Below are 9090 nucleotides of genomic sequence, written 5' to 3'. Positions count from 1 at the left end.
TCTGCATCCACTGCCTACATGAACCTGCTGAACACCACAGATTGTGGCGAAACAGCTACAGCAAGCGGAGCAATAGTCCTGGTAGACGTCGAACCGCCCACGACTGATGGTGGACGTGTTGTCCATTACGAGAGTCCGACCCAGTCACCAAGTCCCGCCGGTTATCCGTACCGCACCTTAAAATTCTCCTTCTCCTCATTTTTGGTATTGCATTTTATCCCAAACTGCCAGGTGTAGTGATAGCTTCCTCAATGAGTAATCTGCAACACTGCAAAGTTCCTGCACTTTCCTCACCTACCCCCTAAGACGCTGCAGCGGCGTACTGCTATCCAGATTGAAGTTATCCATCCCTCCTCCTTTCACAACCGGGGTTGGGACCGGCTATTATTATTATTCTGTTATTATTATTACTGTTCCCTTTTTCTATGTTCTTTTACACTTAGTTAATTAAAATAGATAACTTTTCTGGGTGGTAGCTTCTTTTAGTAGCTGAATGCGATAGTATTATTCACTTTCAACAATGATGTAAATGTCATCATGAAATTAATTTGATAGCAAGATTATTCTTATGAGAGGCACTTTATATTATCCTTCGTTACACATCGGTGTTTTTATATTGCAGCTGTAACTTCTCGAATTCAGATAGGTTTCTCCTGCGTTGACGCTTTCTAGTCCTGAAGCCCCTTTTTGACTTTCCTCAATTTCCGAGTTCTACCAGAAGTTGGGTTTCCGCTCTTGGAAAATGCTGTGCAAAATGATAGATATATTAAACGCTTGCTCTAATATGTCAAACATATGAGAAACCATTTGTCTTGTGCTTCTCGATAATAACGTATCCTCTGGGAGTATTTCCTTGAATATTTCTGCTTGGAATTTGTTGGTTGCCCAGTTCACCGTTATTGCTTTCATTGGCTTCGTATTAGTCCAGAAAGCGGTCCATCAGAGTCCGCGAGCAGAACATCCCAAGGCGAGAATATTCCCAATTACTTTTGTTCTCTCGTGTTAAAGGTACCACCGCATTTACGCTACGCGAAGCGACATTGCACTCAGCAGATATTTTAACAGGTGAATACAAACCAAAACTGAAAAATCGGAGCAGTCAACTAAATCCATTAAGGTACGACCGCATCTACGCTACGCGACGCTGCGCAACGCGACATTCAACTAAGCGATGCGACGCGGCCGAATTGCCTGGCAGAGAATATTTTGCATTGTCGCGTGTCATTTCCACCTAGTGGACTCAGTTGACTTCTACGATGTTTCAGTTTTGATAAAATGTCAAAATATGTAGTTGTTTGCAGTTGACGGCCGAACTAGTGAAATATGGACATGGTTCGTCGCGAAAATTTTGCTGAATATAGTGTTGCGTCGCGTAGCGTAAATATGATCGTTCCTTTATATGGAAATGACACGCGACGCTGCAAAGCAAATATTCTCAGCCAGGCAACTCGACCGTACGCGGTCGTACCTTTAGTTTCTCTGCTACTCGATCCTTCAGTCCATGTGTCAAAGTCATCAGCTAGTATCTTAACACCGTTACTATAAACTATCTCTAGTAAAGAATCCTTTGCCTGCAGATGTGTACACATCCTAGATTGGCACGAGCCCTCTGCTTACTTTTTCGCATGCCTTTTAGCTTAATCTTCTCCCCATATCGCCTGGTTGTATTGCTCGTTTACGATAACGGTATCGCCTACAGAATACATTGCAGTCCTTGACAGGATTTCTATGCTGAACTCTGTCCATAGCTGGCAGATCAGATATGTTTTCACGTACTACAGTGGCTGTTTCTGCTTGCTCGATTGGACGATTGTAGACAGATTGTAGTTTTAGTTAAGACCGCAAAGCCTCGCAAACCTTGCATTTAGTAGTGACTTCGTCGAATCTTTGTTCATTTTCATTCTCAGGTAGATAATATACAGCTACCACACTGCCCCTTGCCCCCAAAAAGGGAAGTCAGTGCGAGTACGTACGTGTGTCGGATCCGCGGAATCGATTTTTTTTTACCATCAATTGTATCTAGATATAGTGTAGTACAGGGTGCGGCAGCATAACTTCCTTTTTTAAAATGCGCGCCACTCAGTTAGTTGATGTCATAGCGGAGCGCTAGTGGTCTCGTTCAAGAGGGGATACTGTAAAGTTTTGTCCCGACACGGTTCAGTCGCCATCATGCGTTGGAATAGTGAGGAGCGTGCCTTTGCCGTTGAGGTTTACTTTTCAAGCGGATGTTCGCTTATTGCAACACAGCGTGCATTTCGGAATCGCAAATCAATTGTTACATGGGTCACTACATTCAGACAAACTGCAAGTGCGACTAAAAGAAGAACTGGAGTCCCTTGGCCCGTTAGATCACCTGAGAACATTGAAGCAGTGAGAGCGTCAATGTTGCTAACGAGAGTCATGACAAACACCAGAAATCGGTTTACGCAATATACGGAGAATGAGGAACGTCACCTAACAGATTTGATCTTCAAAACAATGTAAATAAAAACTTTAGACATGTACCTACATTATAAAAAATAAATAAATATTTTCTGATGCATACAATAATCATCATTCTCAAAACGAATATTTTTATTGAGTTTTGAAAAAAGGAAAGAAGATTAACACGGCACTAAAAATTTAGTTTTTAATATTTTTTAATAATCCTAGTTTGCGGACTGTAGTTAAATCTGTACCTTAAAATGCCGTTTACTTTTTTCTCTAAGATGATCGCAGCGCCCTCTAGCGTGACAGAAGAAAAACACCTTTTTTGGGGGATGGGTGTATAAATCTGTATTTAAAAAATGAGCTACGCTATCGGGCTGGAAAAATTATTATGCATGCTCAAGATATTAATAAATCTATGGTGAAAAATTCGCATTTGCATCTTTCTCCAGTTCTTCACAAAAAATGTCTAAAAAAAGCCAAAAAAACGGCCTTCACACGGTATGACCCCCTTAAATTAATCTGGCCTTGAGCGTGAGCACAATATACCGAAAATCGGATTAGCTGTGCTTGGTCGCCCGGACTTGTCAACGTATTGGTTGCCTATGTGTACGTGCAAATAACTTTAGTGAGCACGGCAGGAGTACCAGAGCAAAAGGTCTCCGAATGAATAGGCTCCCCGCGTTAGAAAACGACTATATGTTTTTTACGCCGAAATAGTAGTTTCACCTGCCAAATTACCATATCCGTTAAAAAAAAAAACAATTCGGAACGCTCATTTGTTAATCATAACGAGTTAAAAATTGAATTCTCACAAAGCGCAAAAGAAAATGCGATGACGTTATCGAGCGAGCAATTTGAATCTTATCTACGTGAAGGCATCTGGTTTACTATTTTTTACTTTTTTTACTTTCCAGGTAATCAATCAGTTTTTAACAGGAAAGTGAGAAATTGATGAGTGAACGGACAATCCTTCAAGTTACTTTTCGTTTCAGCAGTAATGGTCACAAGCTATATATGTAGCAAATTCTGACATTATTACCTAAACGACAATAAAACGTACGTTTCTGAAATATTCACAGATCGCGAAAAAAATGGATTTGCACTGGGCGGGATTCGAAACTTGGGCACGTTCAATATTCTGCATATCTCTTCTCTTGTGACTTTATTTGGATTTGAATAATAATGACACAAAATGCTAACGCAGTGGCATATTATCAATTAAGATTGGAGTTAAAGTTTAAAAAATGTTAACTCACATGGAAATGATCCTCACAAATCAAATCAGACTCCAAAGAAACTGGATTCCGTCAGATGACGATGATCCACCTCCTCCGAAAATCTCCTTTCGGAGCAGCCAAAAAGCTTTCTGGGGTTTTTTTTGTGGAGTTATGTTGCAGCAAGGAAAGAAACAACATTTCACGCGGGAAATCAACTAGCAGATCTGTATTTTTATAAGTAACTGCCAGTTGCCGGGCTACTGAAGATTCTTGCATCGAGCTGTGACGTATTTGATGTTTGAATTTGGTTGGAAACGCGCATATTGAGAGTTACCCTTCTAAGGTCAGTAATAAGGGAGTGTAGGACAGTTATCTACCAAGAGCAGGATTTCCTTTTTCTTTTCGTTATTTCGTGATCCCAAGCACGTGCCCACTTGGTGAAAATATCAGCGGCCATCTAGGCCTTATGATTACTCTCATAGTCCCCACACGTTTAGTTTTTAAAATATCAGCACTAAACAAGGGTTCTATCTTATCTTTTTTTTTTTTCTTTATCGTCAATACTATAGAATGAGACACACCGAATTCCCTCGCGTGGGCCACATTTGTTTCACCAGCTTCTAAACGGTGTAATATCGAACATTTTTCTACAATTGAGAAACACTTTCGCTTGGTGGACTCATTTTAGCGCGCGTAACAGGTCTTTAATTCCAGTAAATGAAAAACACAATGGCCACAAGCTAGGTGTGTTAGAGGGAGCAAGCCGAAACGCGGTGCGGCGAGGTATTGTTTTTGCATAAGTCACAGTATGTTTAATAAGTAGTACCCACACTCGATGGATCGGACTTATGAATGCATTGGGGAAGCTTATCCGTACACACATAGGCATTAAGCCACATGTAGCTACTGCTAGATGTTGAGGGTTTATAATGTTCACGGATAAACGTTTCCAATCCGTTCGCAAGTCCGGACCATTAAGTGTAGGTACTGCCTATTGGATATACTGTGACATAAGTATTGTAAACGAAGGAACGATGCGCGTTGTCCTAACCACAGTAGATCTACTAGGCAGTACCCACACTAAAATGCCCCGACTTGCAAATGTGTTGCGGAAACTTATCCGTACACATGGTCGGCGGTAAAGAAGAACAAACCATAACCTTCGTCAAATTGTATTGATAATAGAGAGATGAAAAAAATATGTCAGCCATGGCACTAATGCATGCTCACCCATATAGCCAAAAGTAGTTTCATGTATTCACTTCTACATAGACAAAAACGTGCCAATCTCACCAACGCAAATAATTTTCCTTTCTGTGTAGCTTGATTACTAGGTGACGTATTTCAAGAGTTGTTCGACAGCCATTGCTTCCATATTCTTTTCCTTTCGAAGAAAACTTGAATAATACTTTAAAATTTCAATTCATGCAAACTTGTATCTATTAGCAGCAAGAAAGTAACGTTATATAGCGAAATTGTGCTGATTTGTCTTTGTGTCCGATTATTCGTTCGACTTGAATTTTTGCCTATTCCTTGTTGTTTTGACTTTTTATAATAATGTTCAAAATGTATTATGTTATATACATATCTTGAAGGGTAAGTTTATTATCTAAAATCTCCATATAAATTTTGAGAAAAAAACTTCAATACAAATAAACATGCTCAAAACGTGGAACATTCTTTCTCCAATTAGACTTTGGCTCCCATATGCCCAATTTAGATGCGTACATACGAAATGAGCGGTAATGCTCAGTGTTGTTTATTTAAGGAGGGCCTAATAATGGAAAACTTGCCCTTTTTTTCTTTTCAATGGAATCGATTGAATATTGCCTATTAATTACGTTTTTTTACATTATTCTTCCCTCTTGAACTTAACTTGAGCTTAATTTTTGTACGTACCAGAACAGACGTACACTTTGTTTCGAATAAATTCATCCTACAAACGTCCCAGAAATATGTGAACATATTTTTCTCTTTTGTCAAGATCATTGTCAGGGCGAAAATATACGATATGCCAGCATACCTGTGGAAAAAAAATGTTGGAGCGTGGATTCAAGCTAAGTTCTAATAGCCAAGGTTTCCGCGGTAGGTACCCACGATGGAGCATAAAATCTGGGAAACGCCCGCTGAACCAACACTAACAGCTCTACTACCAAACCTTCCTCCACATGGTGACCGCTAGAAGCTCCTTCTTAACGAAAAGCTGCAGACGGAGAACAAGGAAGGACAGTCTCCCGTGCCTAAAAACGGGACAAATTATACCAACTGGTCCTCCAGGTTGGGAGTTGTTACGAAGCCACAACAGGAGCCTCCGACTGGACTGATAACACAACGACGAACCCAGCAACGACAATGGAATAACGATTTGCGCATTTTCTCATAGAAGATGCGCTCCCTGTACAGAGATGGAGCTGCCAAACAACTAGTCGATACCCTGCCCCAATATAGGCCTGATGTAACAGCGTTGCAGGAGATGCGTTGGACAGGGACCGTTTTCCTCGCTACATCATATATTACCATCCAGTAAACCATGTGCTCGGAGTAGGTTTCTTACTAATAATAATCGTGGGGGCAACAATCCATATTAGATCAGGGCCTTGAAGTGTGTTAGAGCACTTCATTCAAGACCGTAACGGTACACTACAGTACACTGTAAGAGGCAATGTGGTTAGCATTGCGCGTAGGTTTCTTAGTCAGCCAAAAAATGAAACCTGCTGTTATCGGCTTTGAAAACATAAGTGAGCAGCTATTCACTCTGCGTTTGCGACGCACATTTAGAAATATTAGCCTCTGACAATCAGGTGAGAGTTAACACTGAAGTCATTATCAACACAGCCTTCCCCAACACCTATAATGAGGAAATGGGTGCCACAATAAACGCAGTCAACAATGATCGTCGAGATGAAGCATCTACAAATGATCTTCACAATCACCTGAAGAACGTTATTATAAATACGGCCACAAACATATTTGGCCCCAGCCGCAAAAAGAGTCGGAACGGCTGGTTTGACGATGAATGTAAGCTAGCAACGGAGAGGAAGAATGCTGCATACCGGACAATGTTGCATTCTCAAAGGACGCGGGCACGCGCGGAGACTTACCACGAACTCCGGCGAGCAGAGACGCGACTTCACAGACGGAAAAAGGAAGCCTGAGAGAACCAACAGGTCTGTGAACTCGAAAAGTACAGGAAGCAACCGCACTAGGCGCAGAAGTTTTACCAACAAGTCATCAGGATGAAGCCTTGCCCACCTCGATGCACATTAAAGAGGGAACACTGATTTCCGACAGAATGGGCATATTGGAGCGATGGGTTGAGTACTTTGATGAACTACTGAACGACCAGAACATCGGCGAGTTGGAGGCCCAGCCAACTGATGACGGACAAATACTGCCACCGCAAAGTATAGACGAAACAGTCCGTACAATTCATCGGTTTAAAAATCGTCGTATCCCGACGAAATTGATAAGACTGACTAGACTGACCTTGATCAATGTACGAGGTCACATAAAGGTAGCAGAATCACTCTCAAGACCATTGGACATCAACAACGGTCTACGACAAGGGCATGTCCTATCATGCTTCCGTGGCAAAAACCAACCAACCAGCAATGGCAAGCCGCACTGGTCAAATGGAGAGAATAAAGATAGGAGGCTACAACTTTGAGACCGTTGATAATTTCTCCTATCTAGGGTCAAAAATCACAGCTATGACGGTGAAATCCGCGCACTGTTGTTAGGAGCCAACAAAGCCCATTTCAGTTTACAAAAACTGTTCCGCACGAAACGTCTCACCATAGGGTCCAAGCTCTTACTGTACAAGACAATGATCTTGCCAGTCCTCATGTATTCCTCTGATACTTGGGTTCTTAGCAAGAAAAATTGCGAACTCTAGGCAGCGTTCGAGAGATGAATCCCCCGAAAAATGTTGAGTCCTCTAAATCAGGATGGACGATTCCGTAGCCTACATAACGATGAAATCTATGAGCGATACCATGACCGTCAGGTTGTGGATAAAATCCGGCTCAATAGGTTACGGTGGGCGGGTCTGTCAATCCATATGGTTGAAGATGATCCCACCCGAAAAGTCTATAAGGTTTATATCTATGGTAGAAAAAGAAGATGAGGCAGAACTTACCTGAGATGGAGCGATGATGTAGGCCAGAGCGCCAGGCAGTTTTAAGGATATCGAAATGGTGGACCTCGACGGGGATGTTTGGAGTTCCTTATGAAGACAGGCCTAGACCGAATACCGGTTGTTGCGCCGTTGATGATGATGATGAACTTAATGGGGTCGCCGGGTAAATTTCTAAAATATAGAACTATACTATTATTCACTTTATTTATGCAGATATCAGAACGGGATGTTTTTCGAGGCCTAAATTTCGGATGGATCGGTTCTGAGAACGAGACCTGCTTCACTTTTTGGGACACACATTTTGAGCCTTCACTCCACTATGTTTCAGGTAATATCAGATATAAGACCATTTTCGAATCGAGACCTTTCATTTGATATCACATGACCATATACGGTGAAAAAAAAATTTACAATGGAATAATTGCGCTTTTATTGAGAAATTAAGGGAAATGGGATCAATTTGTGTAGAAAAAGCGTTTCTTACGGCAAAGTTTAAATGTAATGGCTGAAATTGTAGATGCAGATGTGCATCATTTATATGTGTTCGCCATTCAAAGTTTCTTCTTTACTTGAAAGTGGTGGCGATAGTAGGAAAAAGAACCCAACAATACAGTCAGAAAAAAACTTTTCGTAAGAATAATAAGAGCGAGAGTATTAAAAAAGGCTATACAATCATTTTAATTTCATACACCAAAACAAATTAAAACAAGCATTAAATAGCAAGTTGAAAATTTGTAATTTTTAATCTATTCTGCTAGTATCAATAATCAGGGTGTGTAATTTTAAAAAAAAGCTTTCATATATACCGCCTCTATCCGTAAACTTCCTAATAAAGTGTTCACTGCCATTCATGAAATATAATTAATTTACTGTGGACTTCATTTTGTTCAAAATGAGAAACGGTCCAAAATAATTTCAATTTGACACCGGATTGGCACCAAACATTTTGACGATACCTACCCATCGGGTAATATAATATAATACGCTCGATGAGCATTTGCTCTTCTGGCACTAAACTGTGCTCACCTATCTGACCAAAAGTAGTTTCACCTATTCACTTATCCATAGACAAAATCGTGCCAACCTCACCAATTATTAGCAAGTCCAACCCAGTTGATCCGATTTTCGTTATATCTCGCTCATGCTCAAGGGCAGAGCAATTTGAATTCGTGTGTACTCACACTGTTTTCCCTTTTTTGAGGGGCAAGGGGGAGTATGGTAGCTTTATAGTATATATCTGTGGTTCCGGCAGTCAATTCCAGCGCAGGTGTAGACCACCTTTCATTATTTTTTTACCTAGCCTAT

The sequence above is a fragment of the Hermetia illucens genome, chromosome 1 (assembly GCF_905115235.1).
Source record: "Hermetia illucens chromosome 1, iHerIll2.2.curated.20191125, whole genome shotgun sequence".
In the NCBI taxonomy this organism is placed as follows: domain Eukaryota; kingdom Metazoa; phylum Arthropoda; class Insecta; order Diptera; family Stratiomyidae; genus Hermetia; species Hermetia illucens.
Note: the sequence above shows the minus strand (reverse complement) of the source record.